Source organism: Oryza sativa, chromosome 2 (assembly GCF_034140825.1).
Source record: "Oryza sativa Japonica Group chromosome 2, ASM3414082v1".
NCBI classification, from domain to species: domain Eukaryota; kingdom Viridiplantae; phylum Streptophyta; class Magnoliopsida; order Poales; family Poaceae; genus Oryza; species Oryza sativa.
In genome coordinates, this window is record NC_089036.1 from 6381613 (window position 1) to 6397053 (window position 15441).

General features: G+C 42.0%; 1 long non-coding RNA gene across 6 annotated transcripts in view; it reads left to right on the top strand.

The window, feature by feature from the left end:
- Positions 1–14487, top strand: part of LOC9267344 (uncharacterized) — a 30813-nt gene extending 16326 nt beyond the window's left edge. For 2 of the 6 annotated variants that reach the window (XR_010739202.1, XR_010739203.1), the window contains exons 11-12: positions 12641–12720; positions 13170–13476. This is a non-coding gene — a long non-coding RNA (uncharacterized lncRNA). Of the gene's footprint in view, positions 1–11892; positions 12033–12640; positions 12721–13169; positions 13870–14069 lie in introns of those variants that run through there. The other 4 variants (XR_001543877.3, XR_010739204.1, XR_001543876.3 and 1 more) reach the window with 3 other exon arrangements.
- Positions 14488–15441: the final 954 nt, after the last annotated feature.

Here is a 15441-nt window from a genome sequence, read left to right on the forward strand (position 1 = left end):
TGCTTTATTTGAAATCCATAAGTTTAAATTTTGTACTTTTAGTTGGATTCCTTCATTTTGTAACATTCTTCTTGCATTGATTCTGTAAATATCCTTTTGGTTGTCACGGTCCGTCTTCCTTAAGTTTGTTTGAACTTTGTTTTCTGGTTTATAAAATTAGAATATTCTTTTGCATTAAGGCCTAGCTGATTTATTTTGCTCTAACATTAATTGTGCACTTGTAAATGAGTTGTAGAGTTGGGTCACCATGTTTATTGAAAACAAATAACTTTGTTGTGAGCTAGGCCCATATATTTTGTTGCACCTTGAAGCTTCTATGAAAATAAGGTTTCCTTGTATCAAACATTTTTAGGTTTCTGACTTAACGCTTCATTTTCTGTCCTTTCGTTTAAACCTTATGCATTTAGTTGGATTTCTTTATTTTCGAACGTTATCTTGTATTAATGCTTTTTACATGCTATTTGGTCTAAACTACTTCATTTTGCTTTTTACATCCTTGAGTTTCAATTTAGTACTTTTTGTTTGATTTCTTCAATTACAAAGTTTCTCTTTTTTGATATTATCTTTGGACTTTAAATCATTATTTTAGTTCTGAAATCTTTATTTCTTGATATATCCTTTTTGGAGTTTCCAATTTTTTCGGTTATCATCGTTCGTCTTCCTTAAGTTTGTTTGAACTTTGCTTTCTAGTTTATGAAAACAAAATATTCTTTTGCATTGTAGCCGACTGCTTTATTTTGTCCAGACGTTAATCTTGATCCTATAATTGAGTTGTAGAGTTGGGTCTCCCTTTTTACTGAAAAAGAAATAAGTTTATTGTGAGTTGGATGCATGCATTTTGTTACACCTTGAAGATTTTATGAAAATCGCGGTTTCCTTGTATCAAACGTTTGTAGGTTTCTCTCTTGACGGTTCATTTTTCATCTTCTCGTTTAAACTTTATGTTTTAGGTGGATTTCTTTACCTTCGAACGTTCTCCTCTATTGATGCTTTTGACATGCTATTTGGACTTCAAAACATTATTTTTGTTTCTCGAGTGACGGTTGTTTTTTCATCCTTGAATTTCAACTTGGTACTTTTATTTCGATTTCTTTTGTTACAAAGTTTTTCTTTTTCGATTTTCTATTTGGACTTTAAAGCTTTAGTTTAGTTCTGAAATGTTAATTTCCTAAATTTTGTTCGAACCTATGCTTAGTTGTTTGTTAAAATAAATATTTTCTTGCATTTAAACATTGCGTCTTTATTGTGCTCCGACGTTTTAATTTTGCTATTATAATTGAGTTGTAGAGTTGGGTCTCCATGTTTATCAAAAACAAATAACTTTGTTGTGAGCCTGGCCCATGCATTTTGTTGCACGTTGAAGCTTTTATGAAAATCATGGTTTCCTTGTATCGAACATTTCTAGGTTTCTCCCTGGAGGATTCATTTTCAATCCTTTCATTTAAACCTTATGCATTTAGTTGGATTTATTTATTTTCGAACGTTCTCTTGTATCAATGCTTTTGACATGCTATTTGGTCTTTAAAAGTTTGGTTTATTGAGTGACGGTTGTTTTTTCAGCCTTGTGTTTCAATTTAGTACTTTTAGTTTGATTTCTTCAATTACAAAGTTTTTTTTTTATCTTCTCTTTGGTCTTTAAATATTTATTTTAGTTCTGAAATCTCAATTTTCTAAATTTTGTTTGAACTGATGCTTAATAATTTTTAACAAGAACATATTTGTGTGCATTTGAACCTTGCGGCTTTTTTTGTGCTCTAACGTTTTAATTTTGGCCTTATAATTAAATTCTAGAGTTACGTCTCCTTTTTCATCGAAAAAAAATATATATTGGTTGCGAGGTGGACGTCTAAATTCGCTCGCAACTTATTGATTTTATGAAAATCGTAGTTTTGTCGTACCAAACGATTTCTTGGTTCTCTGTTGAGGCTTCATTTTTCATCAAGAAATTTATATTTTGTACTTTTAATTGGATTCCTTAATTTTGAAACATTCTTCTTGCATCAATTCTTCAAATATCCTTCTTGGAGTTTCCAATTATTTTTGTTGTCACGGTTCATCTTCCTTAAGTTCGTTTGAACTTTGTTTTCTGGTTTATAAAAACAAAATATTCTTTTGCATTTTTCCCTAACTGATTTATTTTGCTCAGACATTAGTGTTGAACTTTTAATTGAGTTGTAAAGTTGAGTCTCCGTGTTTATTGAAAACAAATAACTTTGTTGTGAGCTGGACCCTTGTAGTTTGTTGCACGTTCAATCTTTTCGGAAAATCACAGTTTCCTTGTATCAAACGTTTCTAGATTTCTCCCTTAACGCTTTATTTTCCGTCCTTTCATTTAAACTTTAAGCTTTTAGTTAGATTGCTTTATTTTTTTAATGTTCTCTTGTATACATGGTTTTGACATGCAATTTGGACTTTAAAACTTTACTTTGGTTTATTGTGTGATGGTTCTTTTATCATTCTTAAGTTTCAACTCGGTACTTCGAGTTTGATTTCTTCAATTACAAAGTCTCTCTTTTTGCAACTTCTCTTTAGACTTTAAGCTTTACTTTAGTTCAGAAATCTCAATTTGCTAAATTTTGTATGAACTTATGCTTACTAGTTTGTGAAAAAAAAATTAGTTGCTTGCATTTAAACCTTGCGGCTTTTTTCTGCTCTGCCATTTTAATAGTAGACTTATAACTAATTTAATTTCTAGAGTTATGTTTCCCTGATTATCGAGAAAAATATCTTGGTTGATGGATAGGCGTCTATATTTGGTGGCATCTTATTGATTTTGTAAAAATAGTAGTTTGCTTGTCCCTAACGATTTATTAGTTTCGTCGTTGATGCTTCATTTTTTATCCATAAATTTAAATTTTGTACTTTTAGTTGGATTCCTTTATTTTCAAACGTTCTTCTTGCATGGATTCTTTAAATATCCTTTTTGGATTAGAATTATTATAATCTAGATTATTAGTAATAATCTAAAATAAACAGGTAGATTATTATGATTGATTATAATAATCTATAAGCCTGATTAGTATAATCTGTTAATCTCCTCTAAACGTGCTTTTTTCAAATTGTTGGGTGGCTAGAGACTCACTACCCTTATTATACCATAATCCACATGAACATACAACTCATAGCTTATTCGACTATAGCTTATTATAATTCAGCTTTTATTAATCTGGCTCAATAATCTGGATTACAACAATCTTAAGTTGAAACAACCGAGGCCTAAGTTTATTTGAACTTTGATATCTGTTATATGAAAACTTTATTTTTGTTTCTTGCATGACGTTTGTTTTTTCATTATTGAATTTCAACTCTAAAGTTTCTCTTTTTGGAACTTCTCTTTGGACTTTAAAGATTTATTTTAGTTCTCAAGTCTCCATTTCCTAAATTTTGTATGAACTTATGTTACTAGTTTGTGAAAAGAAAATAGTTGCTTGCATTTAAACCTTGCGGCTTTTTTGTGCTCGGATGTTTAGACTTATAACTAAGTTCTAGAGTTAAGTTTCCCTGTGTATTGAAAAAATCTCTTGGTTTTGGGCTAGATGGCTACATTTGGTTGCATCCTATTGATTTTATGAAAACCATAGTTTGCTTGTTATAAATGATTTATTGGTTTCTCTGTTGACGCTTCGTTTTCATCCATAAGTTTAAATTTTGTACTTTTAGTTGGATTTCTTGATTTTGTAACGTTCTTCTTGCATCGATTCTTCAAATATCCTTTTTCGAATTTTCAATTTATTTTTGTTATTACGGTTTGTCATCGTAAAGTATGTTTGAACTTTGTTTTCTAGTTTATAAAAACAAAATATTCTTTTTGCATTGAGGATTAACTGTTTTATTTTGCTCTGAAGTTAATTTTGAACTTATTAATTGAGTTGTAGAGGTCTATCTTCTTGTTTATTAAAAACAAATAACTTTGTTGTGAACTGGACCCATGCATTATGTTGCACCTTGAAGCTTTTATGAAAATCGCGATTTCTTAGGTTTGTCCATTCACGCTTTGTGTTCCGCCCTTTCATTCGAACTAAACCTTTTAGTTTGAGTTCTTTATTTTCGAACTTTCTCTTGTATCAATTGTTTTGATGTTCTCTTTGGACTTTAAAGCTTTAATTTAGATTTGAAATATCAATTTCCTAAATTTTGTTTGTACATATGATTACTAGTTTGTGAAAAGAAAATATATGCTTGAATTTAAACCTTGGGCTTTTTTTGTGCTCTAACATTTTTATTTTCGACTTATAACTAAGCTCTAGAGTTACGTCTCCGTCTTTATCCAAAAAAAATATGTTGGTTGCGGGCTAGATGTCTCTATTTGGTTGCATCTTATTGATTTTATGGAAATCAAAGTTTACTTGTCCCGAACGATTTATTGGTTTCTCCGTTGACGCTTCATTTTTAATCCATATATTTAAAATTTGTACTTTAAGTTGGATTCCTTGATTTTGAAATGTTTCTTGCATCAATTCTTCAAATATCATTTTTAAGGTTTCCAATTTTTTTTTGGTTGTCACGGTTTGTGTTCGTTAAGTTTGTTTGAACTTTGTTTTCTCGTTTATAAAAACAAAATATTCTTTAGCATTAGGGCCTTATCGATTTATTTTGCTCTGACGTTAATTTTGAACTTATAATTGAGTTGTAGAGTTGGGTATCCCTGTTTATCGAAAACAAATCGGAAAACTTAAGCTACGCAGCTGGGGCAGCCACTCACGCGTGCCATGTCGGATTGCTACAGTGCGCACGGTGGAATTTAGCTATAAAGTCCTCCGGTTTCTACGTAATTCGATCTGAGGACTGAGGTATTATTTTACATAGGTGCCCTTAGAAAATATGGATATTGCATGCGAAGAAGAGAAAAATCGCGGATTAGGGCTGCGCTCTAAAATGTGGAAGCCGAGCGGCTTTTTGGCAAAAGGACAATCACTAACCCGAACCATGCCCCAACCCCTAGCCTCTGAAAGCGCATAGAAGTCAACGCGATAATAGATTGATCACGGACAAGATGTCACGGGTGAGGAGATTGGAAGGGGGATTGCAGCGAAGAGAGTATTTGAACGCAGTTGTTGGGCGTGACCCTGGACCTCGTCGACACGGCGGAGCCGTTTTCGGCACCACACCAGCTGTAACACCCCAAGTAACCACGTACCTAGAGTGCCACATCAAGAAACACTCAAACCACTAACTTCCAAAATTATTAGAAATTTCGGCAGTCTCCCCTGTAAATACGGACATCCACGACATGCAATTATAAGTTAAACTAATAACAATATCATTCCCACAATACGACCCATCCTTATAATCCATGGGGAAGAAACTACTAGAAATCTAAAAGATTATTACAAGACCAAACTAGGATATAATTTAAGTGTCATTATGGACCTAAGCAATATAGTTTGATAGGGTGCGAGTAGATGTGGATATAAGGGTGCTACTTCCCGCCCATGCATGTCGGTGTAAATGCGTACCTAAAACCAAATAAAACACAAGTGAGTATAAAAATACTCAGCAAGTACAATATGGAACTAGAAAACACATATACACATCATTGACAATAAAGCATGAACAGAAGGATTTCTTTCTTTGATAGGAAACACATTTCCAAACACCAAGTCAAAGAATATAATAGTTCCCATCCCGGGCAGGCATGAATTGAAATAGTAGTTTCCATCTCGGACAATAGTGAATACATCCTAGCATTTGCCGGCAAAGCCGAGTAAGCGTGATCAGCGCTTACCCACAGGAACATGAATAAAGATCCAAATTGAATTCCCATGACTACGCATGGTCCTTGAATAATTGAAAACCAGAATCAAAGAACCAAATTGAAACCATATTGCACATCCATGGCAAGCATGGTACTTGAATTATTTAACTAGATCCAGAATACAAAATATTGAAACAAGAATAACATCGTAAACATAAGATGAACTCAAAATGTAAATAGCGTGAACAATAATCTGAACATTAGTCACTTATCACATAGAAATATATCAGAAATAAATAGATAGAGTAAACAATCCATGAATCACACAATTAGTTCGTCATGCACTTGCCTCCAACGAAGGATTAGTATCATGCACGATCTGGTGGACCACCACCTAATCACAAACAAAACCTCAGCAAACACATTCAAACATGTGTATAAAACAATGAAAAAGGTGAACCTACTGCGCCATCCTATCAAAACTCAATAACAAGGAACGCCGCTTGGACTATACACAAGACTGCTGCTTCAAACCTTTATATCTTGAAATATGAAAAGGCTATGACTGAAAATGTATACATTTTGAAAATCTACAGAACAATACCTACAACTTTGATGTAGAAAGCATATTTTTATTCTGCCATTTAAATGGTCTAATTTGCACTTGAAAGCAGGCTTCCGAATCTGTCCAGAATTTCAGACTGTCCACACTAAAACAACCATAACTGGAGTTCTACTCGCCCAATCAGGGTGTACTTTACCAATATGGAAAGCTAAGAAAAAACTTCTACAACTTTGTCTATAGGCGGCCTGGCTGATTCCACTGTTTAACCCCTCCAAAAACAGTTCAATCTACTACTATCCAGATTATGACACAAAAACAACAGTCATACTAAAAAAAATTATATCTCCTAAACCACTTGAGATAAAATCGCGCCCTTTGGTCAGAAGATAGATCCAAACATTATCTAAAATTCCTAGTTATACACTTTCGCAGAAAATAACATTTAGAGCCCCGAAACATTGAAACGCTGAAGCACTGCAAATCTGCCCACATGCAGAACTGCAACAAACCGAACCACAACTACCCAAACTCCTTCTCTAGCCTTCCCTAACCACGAATTAAAGCACTAAAGCCATGCTAGAACAACTGATACAACAAGGGGATAAGCCTCACCTAGGGTTTCTTTAGAGAACTTGTGAGGAGACAATAAGGGAGACTCCGGTCTAACCCCTCCTTCTACTCCTCTCCTCCTCCTCGTTCCGTTTTTCTACTTCGCTTCTTGTTCCAAGCTATGAAGGTGGAGATTTAGGGAGAGCAATTTGTTGTAGAGGGAAGAGATGCGAACACAGGAGGAGGGGAGTAGAAGGTGCCGGCCAGGGAGAGGGGTGACGGCACTATGAGGGGAGGTGGGATTCGGTTCCCCTCTCTCTAGGTTTCAGGGGAGAACTAATGGCCTGGGTTTATGGGCCTTCTCACGCTGGCCCACTTCTAAAGATATTTTTCTTTTATTTATTTCTGTTAACATTTTTATTTTAACAAGTCAACCCAAACTAAAAAAACCTAACTATCTTTTAATATACGGGGTATTACACCAGGGAGGCAGGAAATACATCAGATGTGATCTGATCTCAATTGAATTGACCTACAAATTTAAAGCAAATCCAAGGGATAGAATCCTAGCAACTTAAGAGATAAAGAACTAACAAACTCCCTAACAAACTCTAAACCGGACCACACACTATTCCTCGTCACGGATTGCCGTCGCTGTTCCTGTTGCGGCGCCGTTTATACTATAATCCCCACATGACATCTCTCCCTCCCTGGAGAAGCAACTCGTCCGTGAGTTGAAAATCTGGATACCGAGACCGAAATTCATCCAGCGACATCCATGAAGCTTCAGCTGCCGGTTTATCCTTCCAATGAACGGGAACTTCACGAACACCACGCGCCAAATGGCGGCCCACATGAAACACGTCATGTAATCAAGCGCCCGGGGGTAGATGAAGGCGATACGCCACGGCGCCAATGACAATGCATCCCAACTTGCCGCGTCCCTTGACAGCGAGAGACGCAATCGGATGGTGAAGCAAACGAAGCCAAACCCAGCCACCCACACTGAACTCCAATGCACGATGCTTGCCGTCATACGCCATCTTGTAAGTCTGTTGAGCTTGTTCTAAACGATCACGAAACGCCCTCAGGAAGTCGTCCCGCTCCTGTAACGCCTGTTGAACTGCGGGCAGACGACATGAACCCGGCTCGTAGGCACGCAGCGTCGGCGGCTCGTGACCATAGACGACGCGGAACGACGATGTTCGAAGTGACGACTGATACGACGTGTTGTAGCAATACATCGCGCATGGTAGCCATCGAAGCCATTGACACGAACGATTCCTAGTGAAACATCGAAGATACATCATGATGATCTTGTTAGTCACCTCGGACTGGCCATTGGATTTAGGTGAAAGGCTGATGAAAGATTCAGCTGCACACCCGCCAACCATAAAATTTCACGCCAAAAAGTGCTGGTGAAGACTGGATCTCGGTCGCTGACGATGGAGACCGGAAACCATGCAAGCGGACGATCTCAGCGAAGAAGGCAGCTACTACCGACGTCGCCGTGTACGGATGAGAACGGGATGAAGTGGGCACCGTTACGATGACCGTCTTGCCATGTACTCGCGGGAGCCCCTCGACGAAGTCCATAGCGATGTCAGCCCACACCGCCAAAGGCACCGGCAAGGATTGTAGCAGGTTGGCCGGTTGGAGGTGCTCCGTCTTGTTCCGTTGGCACGTGAGGCACGCGCGCACGAAATCTTGCACCGTCGCTCTGTCCCGCGAGATATGGAAATCCGCGCGAAGGCGAGATAGGGTCTTTTGCGTTCCCTCAAGTCCCAAGCCATGCACCGACTCGAGGATGGCCGGCAATGATTCGGATGATGGCGGCATGAAGACGCAGCCCTTGAACATGATGAGGTCGTCTGTGAACGCCTATGCTGGCGGTTTGGCACCCTTGGTGATGTCTTCACAAATGGCGGACAGGGCGGGTGTGGAGGCTACCTCGCGGGACAACTCATCGAACAGGGAGAATTGGTGGGGGGGATGATAAGGCGAACGCCTCCGCCAGGTGTTCGTCCCATCTAGAGAGCGCGTCCGCCACCAAGTTCGCCATTCCCAACTTGTACTACACGCCAAAGTCAAAGCCGAGGAGCTTGCTTGCCCACTGATGCTGTGGAACAGTGGAGAGACGCTGATCCAAGAGGAAGCGCAAGCTGCAGTGGTCGGTGCGGATGAGGAAGCGACGCCCCCACAAGTATGGCCGCCAATGGCGGACCGCCTGGACGAGGCCAATCAACTCGCGTTCGTAGGCAGCGAGCTTGGCGTGGCGCGACGCAGTCAGCTTGCTGAAGAATGCCACCGGGTCGATGCCTTGATGGAGAACAGCACCTAGGCCGGAGCCCGACGCGTGGCACTCGACGATGAACTCCTTGTCGAAATCCGGGAGCTGGAGGACTGGGGCCGCCATGAGTGCGTGTTGTAGTTGCCGGAACGCCGTTGCCGCGGTGTTAGACCAGTGAAAGCCCTCCTTCCGCAACAGCGCCGTGAGGGGCGCGGCGATGGTGCCGAAGTCGCGGATGAAACGACGGTAGTAGCCCGCCAAGTGAGGAAGCCCCTGACCGTGCGCGTATTCTTGGGCAGTGGTGGACGGAGAAGGCCGGGGCAGTTGACGCGGGAAGGAGCGAAACCGACCAATGCCGGTCACATCTGGAGCGTACCGTTCCACCGGTTGAGTGGCGAGGGCCAATTGGTCAACTGGTCGCTGCTAGGGTGGCTAGTACTGTTGCTGCTGTTGTCCTCCGTTGTTGTTATTGCAGCGACGGTTGCGGTTACCTCCCTGCCGATCGGTGTTGTTGCCACGATTTCCAGCGTTGCCGTAGCCGGTGGAGTATGCGGGCTTGCTTCCTAATGGCACCCCCCCGGAAGTGGAAGGTCGGCCTCCAGTGCCGGCGAGGAGAGCAGTAGAAGCTTAGCAAGGACGACCCTTCGTCAGTTCTTCGAGCAGAAGTTGAGCACGTACTTCGGCAAATGTGGGGAAAGGTTTCTGCATAGTGAACGCAGATTGCAAGTGACCGAATTTTTCATTCAAACCTCGGATTGTAGTTAGGGAAAGAGTGCGGTTGCCCACATCGTCCAAGTCGTCTGCCATGGTCTTCAACAGGCAACAGTAGTCGTTGATGCTCAAATCATCTTGGTAGAAGTTGTAAAACTCGGTGGAGAGGTTGAGAGCGTGGGACTCGCGGTTGCCCAAGAACTGAGGTTTGAGGCCACGCTGCACGATGCGAGCCGTGGTGTTGTGCGTCATCACGGACTCCAGTAAGTCGACGGAGATGGTGCCGTAGAGCCACAAAACTACGATGCAGTCCATGCACATCCAATCCTGACGATCCGGCCTGTAGAGGTTGGTGAGGACGTGATCGGCGAGCGCGTACTTGTCGAGGGTGACGAGGATGAGACCACACCATTGTGTGTAGTTGCCGAAGTTGAGATCGAGGGTGACGGGCATGAGAGACTTGATGTTCAGCATCGAGACCGCCTGAGCGTGGAGATTGGCGGTGGCGTCATTGTTGAGGTCGACGTTGTAGAAGTTCTGGGCAGTAGGGGCAGGAGCAGCACCGGTCATCAGAGGGATGAAGCCACCGTAGCCGGGAGGAGGTGGTGGTGGTGCACCAGCTGCTTGAGGAGGAAGACCCACTAGAGGGAGTGTTGCCGATGCAGCGCCAGGCGTGATGAAGAAGGCGGAGACGTCCTGAGCAGGCAGAGCGGATGCAGAGGCGTCGGAGGTGCCATAGAGGCCACCGGTGGCAAGGATGGCCGTGAGCTCTGGCGGTAGTGGGAGAGAGATCGGCGGTAGTGTCGTGCCTAAGGGGGCAGTGGTGAAGAGCCCGGCAGACATCGTCGCAGCCGTCATGGTGGTGGTCGCGGCTGAGGAAGAAGAGTTGTCGCCGTGTGGGTGTTGCCGGCGATGAAAGAGGTGCCAGTACCAGCTTCTCGATGAAAGAGGCAAGGGCTTTCCTGGTGGCGCAGGCAGCAGTGGTGGACGCCGTGTCGATGACGGAGGCGGCTATGGCTGGGTCAACATCAACCCTAGATGAGGGTTGGAAGACATCCCGAACTGCCTCGGTGACCACAGATGTGATGGTGTCAATTGCGGCAGAGGGGGTAAGGGGAGCGTTGTCGGCCATGGCGCAGGAGCAATGTGGTGGCGGCGGTGGTGGCGGCGGCGGCGGCGTCAGAAGCGTGCGTAGCAGAGGAGCGCATGGCGCGATGCGAGATTAGAGTTGGAGGCGGAAGCTAAAAGCATCTGATACCATGAAAGCGTATAGAAGTCAACACGATAATAGATTGATCATGGACAGAGAACATATATAGGGACGGTGGACCTGTATCTCTACCCGACTTATAGAAACAGAATCAGGAGATAATTAGGAAACCGAACCCAATACAAATATGACTCTAACAGCCTCTGCCGCCCGCTCCCACACCTGCTCCCTCTCCCGCGCCGCCACCGAGCGCTGCCTACGCCTCCTCATCGCGCTGCCACCTCCGCCACCGCCGTCACCGAGCACTGCCACAACAACGTCCTCCACTGCCGCCGCCATCGCTGAGCGCCGTTGTAATGCCCCGAATTTCGAATTAGCATATTTCGGGGAATATTATAGCAAACGAGCAAAAGTTCAACCTTTAAACCGTTGTTCGAATAGGCGATCAGGAACCGTGGATGCGTAGAGCTCGCCGAGTAGTGCAAAATAAACTACTAGTTTATAGAAATCAGAGTCCGAGCGAAGTCCCCGGGATTGAAACGATGTGGGCCGTTGGATCTCCTTTGTCTCTTTATATAACTAACAAAAAAAAAGAAAGAAAAAAACTCTCGCTACAGCCAGCCCTAGCCCTAGCCGCTCCTGCGCTCTTGCCGCCGCCGCCGCTGCCGCCGTCGTCCCGGTTGCCGCCGCCGTCTTTGCGCTGCCACCACGGCCATAGCCGGAGGCCGCAGCCGTCGTCATCCATCACAACCTGTGTTTCCTTTCCATTTTCCTTTTTCCCGGTGAGTTCTGGCGGCTGTTCCTTGTTCTATCGTTGCCAATCTGATTGCTTGTTGCTGGGGCTACTGATGCCATGCGACTGCTGCTGCTAGGGTTGTTGCTGCTGCTGCTGTTGTTGCTTGTTGCGGTGGCCCTGCTGCTGTTGCTGCTGCATGATCAGAGGAGAAGGGTAGAGAGAGGTTGTACAGGAGGGAGAAGGAAAGGAAAAGACAGAGCAGCGTTGAGGAATTTCAGCAATTTCGCAAATTAGGGAAATTTGTCGCAAGGTAGTGTTCCTTCCCTGCAAAGGCAACTTCTCTTTAGTCCCTAGAAGTATAAGATTCAAATAGAAATTGATTGGATAGCTGCTCGTGCAATTTTTTAGGTGCTTTATTATAGGATGAAACCATGTTTTCAAATCTGGTATGAAACCATCAGGATTCAGGTTAGTTGTCCTAAATAAAGTTTGTAGTCATCGTTGATATCTTTCTAACGCCGCTGGTTTCGCTCGATTCCGATAAACGGTTTAGGAGAAACAACAAAAACAGTACTGTTGACCAGGTCCGAAAATCAGGACACCAATTCGTTTTTTCTTAATATGGGATTTACAGAGCCATAATCTGATTTTCCTCCCAACATAAAAGTTGTAGAGAATTTTATCTAGATGTCAAAGTTATATTATTTTCTAGATTCCGTTAGACGGTTTGCGAGTTACACATAGAACAGTAAGGGAACTGCTATAGGTTAATTAATACAAATCGGTAAAAAGGTCTATATATTCTAGGTTATCGATTTTAGTAAATATCACTTGTAACTATAGTTAGTTGAATATAGTGGTTTATGCGTAGCTTTGCTCCACAGGTGTGGAGGGTTCCAACATTGGAGGAGTTGAGTCGGAGTATCGAAGGAGTTAAGACAAGTACAAGACGGACTTGTGTGATGTATAAACTGTGTTTCTTGTTTGATTTCACATACCCAATTATTATTCGAAAGCTTACTATCAGTAATTATGTGGATTTGGTATCATTGCTACATATTTACGTTTCACTTTATGTTCAAGTTCACGATGTTATTCATGTTTCATTATTTCGGATGTTTTTGTTTACATTATTCAAGTACCATGCGTAGTCATGGGAGTGTAATTTGGGTCTTTATTCATGATCCTTGAGAAGTGTTGATCACGCTTGCTCGGCTTACCGGTAATGCTAAGAGGATATTCATACCTACTCAGGAGGGAACTACTATCTTTTGACTTCTTTGGTTTAAAATAAAGTAAATCCAACCCTTCATATTGGTTTCTTATTGCATTAATCATGTGTATGTTTTACTAGTTCAATATTGTACTTGCTGAGTATTCTTTACTCACTCTTGTGTTTAATTTGGTTTTTAGGTACCTAATGACATTGATCGGCATGGGGCGGGAGTAGCACCCTTGGACTACACTTTATTATTGCACACTATTGAAATTTAGTTTTAGACTATGTTTATGCATAGCACAAGTTTTGCGTTGAACTTGTAAAGGTCATTTAAAGTTCTGGTCCTTATTTTCACGTGGAATTTGTGGAGCTAGGATGGTTTGGATTGTGTGGATTATATCGGTATTGACTTTTCTTATAACTACCTGTTTTCACATGGAATTTGTGGAGCTAGAATGGTTTGTATTGTGTGGATTATATCGGTACTGATTTTTCTTATAACTGCCTGTCGTGGATGTCCGTATTTTTTAGGGGAGATTTTACCGAAATTTCTAATAATTTTGGGACTTAGGTTTTGAGTGTATTTTGGTGTGGCACTCTAGGTACGTGGTTACCTAGGGTGTTACAGCCGCCACTACATCCTTCGTCACCATCGTCGATGGCCGCTGCTGCGCCCTCTGTTGCCGCCGCCATCGAAGAAACGGCGGTGGTGACAGAACAGACGTCAAGGAAGGCGGTGGCTGCAGCGACAAGAGGAGAACGGCACGTTGCCAGGCTCTCGAGCTCACCCCTCATCAGTGATCCGTTCTTCGCTCAACCTCGCTGTTGTCGCAGGCTCCAAACCTAGATGACGGTACAAATCCAGTGGAGCTCTTGCTGCTCGTCACCTCTCAGGTCGGTCCCCTCTCCCTCAGGTAACTGATGTACTTAAGGATACTAAATTTTACATTAAAAAATGCATTACCTTTCTTGAAAACCAAAAGGACACATATTTTTAACCAGAGTGAATATTATTTTCTTTTGTACATATGATTTAATTGGAATTGATATCACTCCAACTCTTCAAGTCCATACTTAATATGAGTACATTTCAGGCGGCCCAAACGGGGGACACAATCCTCCTATGTCGCCGGGACATGCATAACTCAAATGGAGAAAGGCCATGGAAGGATTTAAGCAGAGGCAGGAACAACTAGAATGTGCACTGCTTATTCATGTTCTTCCTTCTGTTTCATATTACTCATCGTCGTCGTTCTAGGATTTAATTTTATATTAAATTATTTGTCGTTTTCTCGATCCAAAGAAATTTTAAAGGTGATCGATATTATTCCCTCCCTACCTACAGTAATGCAGCAATACATATTGATGCGGTCATAATTGGCTCATCTACTTTGAAAAGATAATTAAGATGTATCTGACAAGGGCAACCATGTAATCTTTCACATCTTCATGGTTTGCACGGTATTTGCCTGGATAACAAGTAAATTGGAACAGAGAGAGTACAGTTTTAGACTTTCAGTGTGTTCCTTCCAATATAAGAAGGGGTAATTGCTCATTTCACCTTGTAGTCTAACCACTAATTTGACTTTTCAAGTTTATGTATTTAACATCGCTTTTTAAAATCGGAGTACTCGAGGTTGATCCTATTCCATGAAGGTAAGATAATGGTGCTAACTAAGAGACGAATTATCTTTTTTCCTTTCCTCATTTGACCATGTTGTATAAACGTTTTTTTTTGTTTGCTCGAAATTTTTTGACATACTTTAACACATTGAGCATATTTTGATATATTTGAGACAAGTCTAATAGATTTCTCTTCTTTTTAATAAATTTGGCTTCAATTTGATAGAATTTTGACAAAATTAAACTTTTTTTTTGCAAAATTTTGAGAGCATGTCGTCTCAATTTTGTTCATCCAAACTTACATACGGTGAAGAAAAACACGGATATAGCTCCAGAAAGGAGATGCTCGGCCGGCAAACAGAGGTTGATCCATTGTCGCCGCCCAGCCGGCAGCCGCCCTTGAATCACCCTTTGCTGATGGCCGCCCCGCTGACCTTGCCGCCTTGGCTGTGTGTCACGAGGGCCCGACTAGATATGGACAGAGCGAGCCAGAGGTGGATGTCGAGCTCGATGCAGGAGCCCACCTACCGCGTCGTTGCTATCGTCGCCACTGTCACGTGATATCACCGTCATCAAGCCCATTGATGGCTCGATTTTCTTGCACCGCCATCGCGGCTTGTTGTGTAGTTGGTCGCCATTGATAGACCCAAAACCAAAACCTAAACTGTGAATCATACACAGTGACGAATCCAGAACAAAAGTTACCGGAGATCCGATACATATAATTATTTAATTATTAGGTAATATATTAATTAATATGGTACAAATTAGTTAGAATTGAATAATTTACACGGGTCCGGTGACCTAGGAAACACTACGTAGAAACACCCCTGGCCATGGAAC